The 15,346-nt window shown below is 31.0% G+C and overlaps 1 pseudogene; it reads right to left on the bottom strand.

The window, feature by feature from the left end:
* Nucleotides 1-14,823, bottom strand: part of LOC127722267 (aminopeptidase Ey-like) — a 28,630-nt pseudogene extending 13,807 nt beyond the window's left edge.
* Nucleotides 14,824-15,346: the final 523 nt, after the last annotated feature.

Raw genomic sequence — 15,346 nt, forward strand, 5'->3', positions numbered from 1 at the left:
TCTTAGTGCACTAAGGACACAATAACGATGTTTTAAGATCACAAAGAACATGGATATAAGTATATAACTCATAAATATAAAGTTTGGTATCAATAGATATTGTAATTTTGAAGTAAAATGACTTTTTAATCAGCGGCACGTGACCAACGGCTTATTGCAAATTCCCAATTATTAAGTTCAATCAAACATATCCAAATAACAATCGTCTTTTGATCGTTACTAATTGATTAATTAATGATAGTTGTTGAATAAACCTAACGGTTTAGGATGTTATAATTTCAAGCTGATGAAAGAAAAATTAAAAACTGAATTTTATGTTTACTTTGCCTTTGTTTTATTTTGTTTTGAAGGAAATTGCTTTTAGTAAACGTGTTTTTTTTTTTAAAGAAACCTGTTTTGAGATAGAAATTGAGAAAAAAAAATGCTTCTGAGATTTCATTTCCACATTTACAACTCTATAGTTTACATACTATCATTATACCTTGATAGACATTTGAGAGTAAAACATATTCTTCAAAACCCGATTATAGAAGTGATATAGAAAGACTTCAAGAGGTTAATATTATTTTCAAAAAGAGAATAATCATATTAAATTGTCGTCTATGAAAGTTACCTTTATTACGGATGTCATTGTTTTTTTTTTTTATTGTCATTCTCCGCCATATGTGTATTTTGTATAATTATAAAATTTAATTATGTTATTAATATAACACTGATGCATTTAAAAAATAATGTAAACCATATATTCTTGCTCCTAAATAAAACTCTTATAATCTTATCCTTAGTAAATCTAGTATGTGTACCCATTAAAAGTATTTCGGTTGAACAAAATTACCGTTCTATAACTAAAATTTGGCCCAGTCATTTCAGAGGAGAAGATTTTTTGTAAAAGCTAACGACGACGGACGCAAGATGAGCTAAAAATAAGAGTAGAAAATACGATATTACATAGAAGTAAAAAATATAACAGACAGAAATACAAAAAGCACCATATAACTGCATTTATCATGTTTATAAAATATTTCAGGTCTGCAAAAACATCACTATCAATCAAGCATAAAAAAAAAAACAATTTCTTTTACTTAGAATATTACAGCAGGTCTTGTCAACCACACCAAAAACAGTACTTTTAAAAAGATGTATAAACTTATCATCATCAGATAAAATATTAAAATCACCCTTACTTCTTTTAACTTCATAAAATAAACATTCACGTAAATCTGTATATAAAGGACAGTCTAATATAATATGTTTCTCATCTTCAATTTTACATGTTTAATCAGTATACAAAGTGGATTCTAAACGGTCAAGGTTTTTTCGAATTTCGGGATGTCGGGATTTAACTTTTTTTTTAAATTCGGGACTTCGGGATTTCATGTTTTTAAGCCCGGGATTTCGGGATCAGGACCCCTCCAATTTTTTCTATTCGTTATACCTTTTGCCGATCATTCTATATTCCATGTATTCTAGAACCTCATCATTTTCTTTTCTATGTATTTGTCTGGTTATTTTCTGTTTTCTTTATTCTTTTGTCAATAATTTTCATCCACAACGTCATGTATAATGGAAGACGATAAACATTTTAGTATTCATACCACCCGTTGTCAATTCTCCCCTGATATACAAACCACATTTAGTTATTTCTCACTTGGACACATGACTTATTATATATATATATACAACTCGTCTAAACATCAACCCAACAATGTTAGATCTGTAAATTTGCTTTCGCAAATTTTTTGTTCTTCCCTCGCCGGGATTCGAACCCATGCTACTGAGATATCGTGATATATATTTTACGTAATAGTAACGAATGGAATTTTATCGCACTGGCTTGTTAAATGTATTTTGATCTGACAACAAGAATACATTTTTTTATCATAATTTTTTACTTTATCTAAAATTAAGAATGGAAATGGGGAATATGTAAAAGAGACAACAACATGAAAACAGAAGGCCACCAATTATATTTGATCATGTTTTAGTTTCGAAAAAGGCATCAACCATCGTATTTTCAAAAAATCTCTACAAGGATGATCAAAGTTTTAACGACCTTGAATCGCTATACAGACTGAGCCCTCGCACGGTCGGTCTCTAAAATTTGCCGAATTTAAGAAACTTTATCAAGAGATAGGCTTTACCTAGCACTAGGCCCCGGGTTTTAAAAAATATCCATTCAGGAACCAAATCGTGGCTTCTTTATATTTAATTTTGTCGAAGAGAACAATTACACAAAGTGCAACATGCGAGAAGAGGTTTCATTTTCGCTTACATTTTTTTTATTGAAGTGACTAATCTTTTGAGGATACGTCACGGAAATATATTTCAAATGAAAAGGTGCAATTGGATGCATCCCTAAAAAAGAATAAAAAAAAATAAGTTGGTTTTTTTTACGTACGATACACGGAGAGTGCCATTCCCTAAATACATACGGGTCCACAAACTATTATAATGTAAGGGTAAACGAGGATCTCATTAGAGGAACAAAGTAAAGATGCATGCTGAAGGAAGAATAATTTCCACACGAAGAACATCAAAAAGGACGATCTCTCAATTAGTATGCAGCTGTACATAATGCATCCATAGACATTAACACTAGTTAATGCTTTATATACTGACATTGAAACAAATACACTGCTCATATAAAATTTGGCATTTCTTTCCCGGGAAAAAGAATACGTTTCCACAATTAAAGTCTACGCTCTCGGAAATAAATACCTTACTTTTCCGAGAAAATAGTACAACTCCGGTATGTTCAGGCAAAAGTAGTAATATCTTTTAAAGTCAAATCCTAAGGAAAGGATGCACACAAGAGCTAACTGTACACATTCTGGTATGTTGTGTGGTTGAGTTGCTGTCCCTTTTACGTCTTTATCACATCTTCTCTTCGTATATGTACGCGACTTTGATATCGTCATGCATTGACACAATACGTCACTATATTCGTTCCATTTTCGTATTTTGGCATGATTAATATACAAATAAGAAGATGTGGTATAATTGACAAATTCGAGTATTTATACTACATAACATAGGTGATGTCATGATCACAAAACTTCCAATAATTTTGACATTGATCACTAGTTATATTTTACTATTTTGTAAATTTGAGTTATTGACAAACAATCGCAGGTCTTTATTTGTAGCACGTTCCTTCGTTCACGTTTCCGCAAAAAGAAAAAGAGTTTGCTTCTTGCACTTTAACAGCCCTTTCCCGCTATTATTTTCAAGATAATTTCATATAACACATTATGCAATCCCGACCAATGAAATTTATTTGAATATTAAACGTGGCCTACGAGAGCACCTAGATTAAACTTGGGAAGTTAGAATAGCCAATTATTTTTTTTTATCTAGTAATTACCGCTAAAATATGCATTACCGCTAAAATATGCCTTACACAATTATATGACAGAAACATTTTATCCGACGTGCTTAACAATGTTTAAGTTACCTTTTGGTCTTAAAAACGTTTTTGAATGCCGCAAATATAAAAATAAGGGTTTTTTTTTAAATATTCCTTTTGGGCCAGGGCCGACCGTGCGAGAGCTTAATAGCCAGTCCAGTTCGTCAAATGTTCATTTCTTGTAGGAATTATTTTACATGCGGACATAACGATAATCCCTTCGTAAACCCACTTCAAATTTCATTTGTCGTTTGCTGCTTTTACACAAATAACACACATTTTTAACCAGTGACCGGTATTACAATTTTACACAGGTTTAAAAGTTCATTGAGCTGTTACTTTAATTACAAGCTTTAGCAAGACGAAACTGTTTACTAAATGAATTCAACAAATGTCAAGCTCATCTAGATCAATTTTATTATTTAACAAAAAAATGTTTTTAATTACAAGCTATTTTAAATGTCGGTATACATGTTAATGTTTTTTTCTTACCGAAAATATAATATGAATCTATTAAAACTTATCGTCTATTGATTAAAAAAACATCTTTCACTTCTAGGTTTGTAATGAGCACAATTACGACCTTCTTATTATCTTTCCGGTTTTTGTTTTTTCGCAGATATATTTAAAAGACCATACCTTACTTACATGCCACGAGTTTTCATATTAGTAAGCAATATTGAAAACGAATAATTTGATATAAAGAGCTATTTTATTTTTAACAGACTAACACTTTGTGCTTTTTAAATCGTGCATCAATATTTATAAATTTAGTTATATATCTATTGTTCATTCGTTTATCTTAATTGTGAAGCATGTTTATATTCAGATTCAATTTTTTTTATTAAAGTCTCACCACTTGTATAACATTATACATTCCAATATACATATAAAACATTACGTTTAACATAAATATTGGAAAACATATATAAAACTAACCACCAGTAAAATATCTTAAATCGATAACGCTCGGAGCGGATTAATTATAGATACACGAGGATGCTGTTCTGCTTCAGTGATTTACCTTACAAAAAGGCGGACACTTTAAAGTTTAAAAGGACTTAACATCAGTTTGATTCCGTTTAACGGGGGCGTGGCTAATTAGTTTGACGCAGTTTAACCACATCTCAAATTAATTTGAATGACCGCAAGGGAAACTATTTGACTGGTACTAAAATGATTTGATATGGATTGAAATGCATTAAAAATAATTTTTATTTTTTGTCAATCTTTATTCTTTTTTTATTTATTTTTTTTAAATGCCGTTACTGCGTTTTTGTCCGTTCAAGCTAAATTCGAGTTACTAGTGATCCCATTCCTCAACACTGCCTTCTCCGACTCCAACAGTGTATATAACCAATGAATACTGAGATGGTAACCTTTCAATTAAATACACAAGTGTTATAAATACCCCTTAGGTCACATTAGATTGTTTTTGAGAATGTGCGAAGAACAATAATCTTTTTCCCTTTTGTTAAGTAAAAATGAACATACCATTGTTTTTGTTTACTCCCTGTTTAAAACGTAACACTTATGATTATAAGCATATCTAAACTGTTGATTTTTTCCCGATTTTATCATTTTGGTTATGGTATTGTGGGGTTTTCTTCGACTTTTGCTGTTGACTGTCACCTTGGTATTGCATTTCTTTTTTTACCACGGAACCTATATTCAAAGGATTACTGAAGACCCTTCTTTAGCAGCTTGTTTCTAAAAGCTAGTAACAAACGTATATTTTATGCAAAAATTACATTCTTAAGTAGTTACTAAAATGCCTAGATGTAAAATGTATGAATTACATGTCAACAATAAGGTAATAACGATGTCGAAATCTCGTAAATCGATTAAGAAGAGACAAATCAAGAACTTGAGGAAATCACATAAGCTCTAAAAAGGAGCAAGACCGGGTGTTTCAACAGGGTAAGTGTATGCATTTTTTCCAATTTAAAGTGAATTTTAACATGTTTCACATGCATTTTTTCCAATTCCAAGTCTACATTGGTTATACTAAAACATAAACATTACATTTATATTTGCCTTTTTTATTAATAATTGGGAGAATGCATTAACAAAACTGTGAACAGAGGTCATATATTAGTACACCTAACCGATTTTTTATAGATAAGGTTAAGTCCACATTATTCGAATCAAAATAATATATAATTAAATTATGATTGTCTGGGTTTGGTCCTTTTCGGTCTTACCTGCTCTTCAACGTTTGTATTATGTTTTGGACTTTTAAATATTTTGGCATTCAGCATTACCGAAGAGACATTAACTGTCGAAATGCGCATCTAGTGCAAAAAAAAAGAGGCATTGTTTGTATTTTTGCTAGTTCAGCAAGAAAATTTCACAAATTTATACTTACTTAATACCTTCTGTCTTCCACTTCCTAAACATTTCCTTGGCATAATTAATAGCTTTAACAACACCACATGCTGTTTGTAGCATTACGTTATTTCTTATATTTTGTTAAAAATTCATTAGTAACTTGCTTTTTTAAAAAGAAATCTGAAAACTCCAGACAAAAAAGGTTATAACATTTGACACAACTTCGAACATATATATTTTCTATACTTTCGAAATTTTAAGGGACAATGAAATGAATTCATCTCTATAATGTTACGTTTCGGTTGCAGGTTTTTTCATAGACTGTCAATAAGAAAATATGTCTTGCTTCACTTTAAAGTTTGTTAAGTTTCTAGACACCTTGACGTTGTTATGTACATGAAGTCATACTAAATTATTTTCAATCTAGAATTTAAAAGACAATAATGACAAAACAAGTTTAGTAATTTGAATAACACATATTTGTAGCTGAGATGGTGATGGCAATCATACCACATATCCTTATTTTTATATAGAACAGATTGTTACCCCTCGAAAACACTGCCCTTTGGCTTATGCCACATTGCTTTGCTTCTTGTACAGTTTTGCGTTTATGCAATGAATTTGTTCATGGGCAAATTACAATAAAGTTTAGACTAGCAATAACTCACTGTTCTGGCAGAGTTCCAGACGTTGATGTTCCTACAGTGTCAAATACAGGTGCCACCAGGTCATGAAGATATTTCTCAAATATAGAATCATATAGAATCAATTACCTACTTAACCATTTAAGTTACTTTTGAAGCATTAGGTGTTTATTTTGTGTCTCAGTGTCTCATGTTCACAATTACTAGTAACAAACTTATCTAACATATCAACCGGACATTGCATCTGGTTTTGTCATTTTCCTTGTTCTGAGAAATTTTACAGGGTGTCACTTTTGAAAAGCGTGATGGATGCATATCAGTAGATGCTTATTGTTAACGCACTAACAATTAACTCAATTGTGTCTTATTTATTACATGGATTTATTCAAGATCATTTTAGCTCACAATTACCTGACAGTCCAAATTATAAAGATCACATTGTTTACGACGGTAAATCTGATACACCATGCATTGCATTTAAGCACCGATTACAAGGAACAATTTGTTTTATCTTATATAATAAAAGTGTCTCTGAAAGGCCTTGTATATCTTACCCTTAATAAAACATATGAACCCTGCTTTGAAATCATTCCTTTGATAAATTCTATTGAATCTACAAAGGCTCTCCATGGTACGTATTTCTATTCATTCTTTAGGTAAGTTGTCATGTTTAATGCAACCTCATAGTCAATAGTTTGGGCCCTAAGGAAAAAAGATAAAATTATAGATAAGGGAGAATAAATCATATAATAAAACTCTCTATCCGTTGTTTTCAGCAACAACGTTCACCCTGGTTTATTTTATTTTATTTATTTGTTAAAGTCACATCGTTACATGTTTAATAAACTTGGATTCGAATGCAGAACAATAAATGCACAGCAAGGTACAATTTATCTGTTCGTGAGTTTGGAGTTTTCCTCATTTGTTTTCTCCTGGTGTATTCCAAATGGTTTTACGGATTAAAAACATCAGTTAACTACTGCTACCCATTTTTTTTTTCTTAAAACAAAATTTTATTAACATATATACATTTGTTGATAGAAACACCAAGTACCGGCACCTAACCAGGCCTCCTTAATATTAGTACAGAACATATGTTATGGTTAGTTGTGTTGGTACACAGATTTTCATTAATCCGGATATAATTTATGTCTTCACCTGAAAATTTTTTTTACTAATTGTTGTCTATTATTTTGTTATGTTTTGTTGATTGTTTGTTTTTGCATTTGTCTTTCTTTTACTTATGGTTTTATTCCCTGTGATATATTCTCCCAAATTTCAAGCAATATAAGCTAAAAGCAAATAAAACGATTTCGAATATGTATATTTATAAATATTTTTAAAAAATTCTTTATATTGGTGCATTTTAAGAAATGAATACTAATAATCTGAACTTATTAATAGTAGTTTTTTGTGGATAAAATTCAATACGCGCACTTGAAAAAACTAAAATAACAAAGATACCAAGGAAAAATCAAAACCTCATACACATCAAACGAATAGAAAATCTGACTTGGTACTTGATATGGAACGTTTTAAATGAGCCAAAAGCATATAATACGTCTTGAAGCATTGAAATAAACACTAGCACAGAAACAGTCGCATAATGTGGGGTTTCCGTAATGTTCTCCAGTGTCTGCTTAGTGAAAACTATTGTTATGTATAACCAGAATATCAACAATATCAAAACATCAACTTAATCATATCAGCACCAAAGCACTGGCTACAGAGTGAACAGTATAAATTGTTGGTATTACCTTGCAAGGTTTAAAGCATCTCCAATCAGACCAGCTCTATTGGATTCAGGAAATACCTACAATATAAAATGAATTATCTTTAGGAAAATAAAACCCTAAATATGTGTTGTGTGCGTCTGGTGTACCAAATTATAGGCCTGTCATCTTTCAAGAGTTTTTACAAGCCATTGATTAATGCCACTGCTGGTGGACGTTTCGTTCCCGAGGTTTTCACCAGTCCAGTAGTCAGCAGTTTTGTCCTGACATGAAATATCATTGATGTGTTCATTTTCTGTAAATCTACTGTGATAAAATGTTGAATTATTCGAAACACTCAGGCTTTCTTACTCCCAGAAATAAAATTGCCATAGTCGCATTTGGTACAACATTTTTCGAATTTTTAGTTTTTGAATGCTCTCTAACTTCGTAATTGTTCCTGGCCACCCAACTGTTTTATTTGAGCGCCACTGATAAGTGTTATATAGACAAAACACGCGTCTGACGTACCAAAGGAGAGAAAATTGTTCATCTGATTTATATCTGTAAACTTTGAACTAAATAAGTAATGAAAGTATTGTTTATCTCTATATCAAACAAAACACGATACGTGTATGTTGGAGAGAACAATTAACAACTATACAAAACTAAAAGAATTCGCCAAAAGTCTATATATTGTCGGAGAACTAAAACGAACGGATAAATTCGAGAGACAAGTTTGATGCCGAGTTCTCTGTGTATCTGTTAAGGAACGCCATGAGTTGGAAACTTAAATAATTGCAGAATTATTTAACATAACCTTTATCGATCAAGAATATACAAATCAAGGTAACAAAAACTTATGGAATCGCATAAACTCCTAAAGGGAATAAGACACAGTCGGTAAAATTATCGAGCAGACGACTGTATACTGTATCAAAGCGCATGTTGAAAAGATCATGCATATATGATGCAAAATGTATGCAATCATGATGCAAGTGATGCAGCAAATTTCGCATAAATGAAGAGCTATTATTTTTTAATTTGCGATCTGCGATATCGCTTCTATTTTTTAAAGCTTTAGATTTACAAAAAAATAAAATTCAATTCATAAATTTACAGTAGAAATATAGACCATATGTATGAACCATTGTCCCAGGTTAAGAGAGTGCTTTCCCTCAAAACATTTAAGGATGTTCGCTCCTCTGTTTCAAATAGAGCTTTTTAAAAGACTGTTGTAAATTGAAAGTTTATGAATAAAGGAACTAAAAAAAACAGAAAAAATGAAGGGTCCGTGTGCTTGTTTTTGAGATATAAGCCATTGAAAATTTGGCGGGAAGTGATTCTCTATAGATTTTTCACAAAATTAACATTGGCAGCATTTTCTTTCAAAAACTATGAAAAAATAACAAGGTTTTTATAAGATTTTCAAATATGACTTTTGAAACCATATGTAATCAAATTATGAAAAGAAAAGTAGGGGTTAGTGGGCAAAATTTTTAATGGCACTACATGGATAAAACCAGAGGATTCCGAAAATCTGACAAAAATCCCAAAACATGACAAGCGAACTTCCTTAAACCCCGCCACACTCTTTATATGCCTGTATGCTGATAGTTGTCGTTGGTTGCTATCTGTTCAATTAAGGTTTTGTCTATTGTTTTGTTTTTATTCAGGTCAATGGATTTTTCGTTTGAATGGTTTCATATTTTATCCCATCGGAACCTTTAACATCTGACTTTACGGTAAGGTTTTTGATCATTGTTGAAGGCCGTAAGATGACCTGTGACTGCTTAAATCCACGTCATTTGGAATCTATTAACAGTTGTCTTTCTGGTTAACATACCACATTTCCTTATTTTAAAATAATTACAAAAGATATTGAGGTAGTTGCAAAAGCAGTACTGAAACTTACAGTGTGATCTCTATTAAGTTGAGCTGCAAGAGACTGCCACATGGAGAGTTCATAATTAATTCTATAGAATCCAGTGTAGAAAACATTCCCTAAAATCCAGCTGTTCTCCTGTTTTGGAATAGTTGCTGCAAAAAATACAACACTATATATCAAATATCACAAATTATACTCTTATGTTCATATTCATTGCATGAAAAAATTATCGAAATTGCATGATATATCTTAATTATTGTACTTATATACATGATATATATGTATACATACTTTATATCGCAAATATACAATTTTAAAAGCAATTCAGTGAAGCATTTTGTTCATTTTCTTTTGTACAAACTATTTTTTCATTGACAAAGCAATAATTTGTTGAAGTATGATAGTGAGCACTATGCGGTTCGAAGCTTGACAAATAGTTTCAAAGCTCCAAGCGTTTTATGTTTTAAACGGCAAACACCTTCACATTTTTTGGTAAATCCAGAAAAGAACTTCGAACGCACGAAATGATATAAAGTGTTATTTTCATTTTTGAAAATATTAATACCTGATCCCATATCTAGCCAGACTATAGAAGCGTTGTTCGGGTCCGAGTGTTCCTCCGTCATGTATGTGAAAGGTATAACCCATTTATAACTGTAAAATAAAATTTAGAGCGCATTATGGAATAGTAAATAGATTTAGAAGACAAATCACGGTAACACACACAAATTGAGGGAATGAACTTTAATTGTAGGTAGAGTAAGCTTTATTGATATGAGAAATGGTCAACTATACATTAAATGAAGTTGAATTATATTGATGGACCTTAACAAATTATCTTATTAATGAAAAAATAAACGGAAAAAACTGACATATGTTGCAGTTAAATTGTTAGTTTACTACCAGAATTAAACCATTATAGATCTTAATGTTCAACTCACTCATATATACTAGGAGCACCAAAACTGGAATTGCCGTCCAATAAAAAGCGTGACTGTTGTAAAACGTAATCATCCCCCTCACACGTAATAGTAATTACTGGATACCCCATTTGTCGTGTCCATGTGTTCATTATATATTTTATGTCGTATCTATGATCAATTGCCTGAAAATATAAGTTGATGTAGTACTCATCTTTTTTCCAAATATGACATTGTGTCCATTCGTTTTTTTGTTGATATAGTCGAGCGTTTAGTTTTGTCAGGTATTATGGACTTCTCCCTTTTTGGAATTTACCTTGGAGTTCAGAATTTTTGTTAATAACTCTAACTGTCTGATTTATATGTAAATATCTTTAAAACATTCAGACGTTGATGTTATTATTAAAACTAACATTGCATAATTGATGCATTATTACTAAATTGCAATGATCGATCTTATTTATGAAATCAAGCATTTCGGTTATAACTATGTTCCTAAAACAGTCATCGTTATTGGTATGATACAACTCTATTAAAATGTAAATGCTTTTTTTCAAACGTCAAACAAAATCTGAAACTGACATTTTCGATATGATTAATATTTTGTTGGCAATTTGTCACAAAAGAATATAGCATATAGGACGTGTTTTTAGCAATTAATTGGCATTCCAAAGAGAAACAAACTGTGCTCCTATTCTGCCGACCTTTTTATTATTCATATAAAGCAGATTGTATACTGGATGAAATTCTCAGCAAAATCGAAAATAAGGTAGCAATATCCTTTAAATTTATGTTCTGTTCTATATATGATGTCCTTTCAATAAATAATTTAAAGTTTGGTGACTATGTTAAACGCACTCATCCCATCGAACTAGAAACAGATACAGTTTTGGCTGCTTCATATCTTGACATACATATAGAAACTGACAATGAGGGTCTTTACGACAAAAGGGATGATTTCAGCATTTCTACGTAGTAACATTCCAGTAGTACCTGTAAAAGGAGTATGTATCTTCCAGATAATTATATGTTCTAGAACTTGCGCTTATTTCCTTGTAAAGTATTGCTGCTTACAAATAAGCTATTGAATCACGGGTTTTAAGTGGTAAAGTTGAAGTCATCAAATGATTTTACGGACGCCATTACAACTTGGTTGACCGTTTTTAAACATATGTATCACATATTATCACGGAAATGTTCTTTTCTTTTGTAACCACAATACCGTCTTCTTCCCCCATATGTGACGTCACTGAATGAGACTTGTAATAATCATTTGTAGTTACCATGATCAACATAACGGATACCAGATGTGTGTCAGTATCTGATTATCCTTCAGGAGCAACAGCCTTTTAAAAGGGTTCCAACTACTCTTGTTCAAGTTTTCAATTTTCGTTTTAATTTTTTTCAATGTCCTTGTTGTTTTTACTGGTAACGATCTTGTCTGTCCTTTATTCTACAAAACGTGTTTCTATGTGTCTACTTTTTTTAATCATTTCTGTTAGATTAAGGTTCCTAAAACATGAAAGTAGATTAAGATTTAAATCATCGTTTCTATATGATATTAGTTATCCAGATGTAAATACTTGGCTTACTCGCGCATTAAGGATTTAAAGTTGCCTGATTTTGTAGTCTCCATAATATTTCAATTTGATTGTTAAAATAAAATGTCTGTCCCGACAGTTGTCTTATAAGCAAAGAATGGACACATGATCTTCTTTTTAATCGGAATGCTATATTTTACAAAGTTACCTCTGAAAACTGATCCCACAATTCATCCATTTCAGCATTCTTAAATTGGTATTTGATGACATACAGCTGGAATGAAAAAGTCGGGATGTGTACTCATATATCAATCAGTGTATGAAATGAAGACAACAAACTAACTTCATCGCCGTGTATCTCCGTGATTAGATTATTGTTTTTAATTAGGTAGCAGTACCAAATAACATATCGACTGTTTACCTAAATCAGTATTAGATCTTGAGTCAGTTCAGAAAAAAAACAATCTTCAACTATAGGTCCCGCGATGGGGTCATTCATCAGTCAATTCTTTCATTTTTCTTTGTTTAACTTAAAGTTATAACAAGTGTAAGATGTTTTAAAATATTCAAAAGATGTGGACACATACAATCTGAAAATTTATATGGATATTGTTTTATTTAATCCCAACCTATGATGCAGAATATATCTGAACGTTATCAACGTATATAGTTTACGTCTGTTTTTGTTGAATTTGTTTGATTGAATGATCAATTGACTGCTGGTAAACAGTAATATCAAGCTGTTCTTGACTTGTTTCAAATGTGTATCTTTTGACAATTGAAGGGTGTATGAATCCTACTCATTACGTATAGTAGTCTTCGTGTACAAGAACAAATGTACAAATCAATAAAGCAGAATTGTTTTGAAAAAAAGGAATATCAATACTACATTAATTTACCCCTTTTTAGTAAATTTTGATGTATTGTGTTTGCTAGATAATCAATAGAATAAAAAATATCACGATAATAAAGCCTCATACAAGATTACTTAATCAGGGCAAAAAGTGGATGCCTTATGTATTGCTGTTACTCTTTTTCGATTTCAGGCAAATACCTTAGTTTATTTATTTATTACTTTAATTTGTCTATTCCTCCTCGATTTACGAGATTTTCATATCGGTAAACTACTGTCGGCTTAATATATAACTAGCTTTGCAAGTTAATAATTGTAAAAATGTTTAATACAACAAGGTTCACCTGCCTAGTATCCAACGTGTGACACATGTTTATAACAAAATTGCAACATCATTACCCTTAATCCTTGTTTAAAGTCTTCCCATCCTACAAAGCCAATTAACATGCGCAGCACTGCCATTCCCTAAAGTAAACAAAAAAGTCTCATTTCAAAATTAGACAAAGTTTCACCTAATTCGTGCTGCATTTAAGACGGTTAATGTATTAAGAGTCGTTTAGTCATGATTTTATAAGTGAAAAGTAAATTATCAGCAATATGAGATAAATGGTAAATTTATTGTAAACCTACTTATTTTCACGTATAGTTCTTTCTTGCTTTCCCGATCTTATTATGTTCTAGATGTATTTATATAAGGAAAGTCGTTAGATCTGAGTTGTACATGTTCGCATTTTGCGTTATTTTTATACTTCCGAAATTCGCGAACATAAATCGCTAGCGAAAATTACTTTATTTACAATTAATGAATATAAATGTGTGAGAAACGAAGTCATACCTTGCTATATGATATAGTATCAAACGTTTGGGCAATATCATCAGGTGTACTAATTGGTGTTGAAACCGGATGTGACGTAGGTAAAGCATCTTTTAGCATAACTGTAAATACTTCTTTAACAACAACATATAAATTAAACTGTAAAAAAGATAATATATATAAAAATATGTAAAACCTTGATTTGCTGTACAAAATAAAGTTTTATTCTTAACATTAAACATAATAAACATAATAAAAAAAAAGTAGACAATATTCCAATTATTAGAATTCTTAATAGCATGGGTTGTGTGGTATGTTGTAATGTCCTGTTTAGTTTTTGTTTTGTCTTCTTTTTTTTTGGGGGGGGGGGGGGGGGGGGGGGAGTAGGGGTAATTTATGTGTAATCGGTATTTTAAATTGTCTTACTATTCAAGTCATTACAACAAAACACAAAATTTACATGGTAAAATTTTCAATTGTTCGTCTTCTAAGAATTAGACTAATATTTGAAAAACGGATAAATAAGATGAACCAGCAAGACATAGTTAACTCGTGATATTCTAGTATTCAAAAAAAAAAATCCATTAAACTTACAATATTCCAATCAGGGTAAATATGATCCATGGCAAAATACATTAACAAACTGGAAAATCCTTCATTTAACCACAGATCGTCCCACCATTTTATTGTAACCATATTACCAAACCACTGCATAAAATAAACATTAATTAAGGCATGTAATGGGTAACTGATAACTTGGTGTGAAGTTAAATTCAAATTGATATGCACGAACATAGACTATAGATATGCAAATAAGAGAAGCAGGTTCAATATCATTTTTTTTTTATAATTAAAACCCTTGTACGAATCAAAATTGAATAGATATAATATACCATTCAAATCAGATTTGAATTACTTAGCTTTACTGGGATAAATGTATGCTATTTATTGAAATATATATTCCTTGCAATTCTACAGATCTGGCCCGCTTGACCAGTACTGTCTCTGTATTTTGAATGATACAATTTTGTCACTATTTGAATCCTGTATTCATCAAGAAAATACACAAGAAAGTCTATTTATTAATGTAGCTCTCATTTACAAATGAATTTAACTTACATAAATATAAATATAAATCAGAAAAATATAAATCCTTCTATACTCATTCGAAACCTTATATTTTTCAAGCGATTTTAAAAAGCATATTTTCATTATCATTTCAGCTGTCCTACATACA

Source organism: Mytilus californianus, unplaced genomic scaffold, assembly GCF_021869535.1.
Source record: "Mytilus californianus isolate M0D057914Y unplaced genomic scaffold, xbMytCali1.0.p SCAF_12, whole genome shotgun sequence".
Lineage (NCBI taxonomy): Eukaryota > Metazoa > Mollusca > Bivalvia > Mytilida > Mytilidae > Mytilus > Mytilus californianus.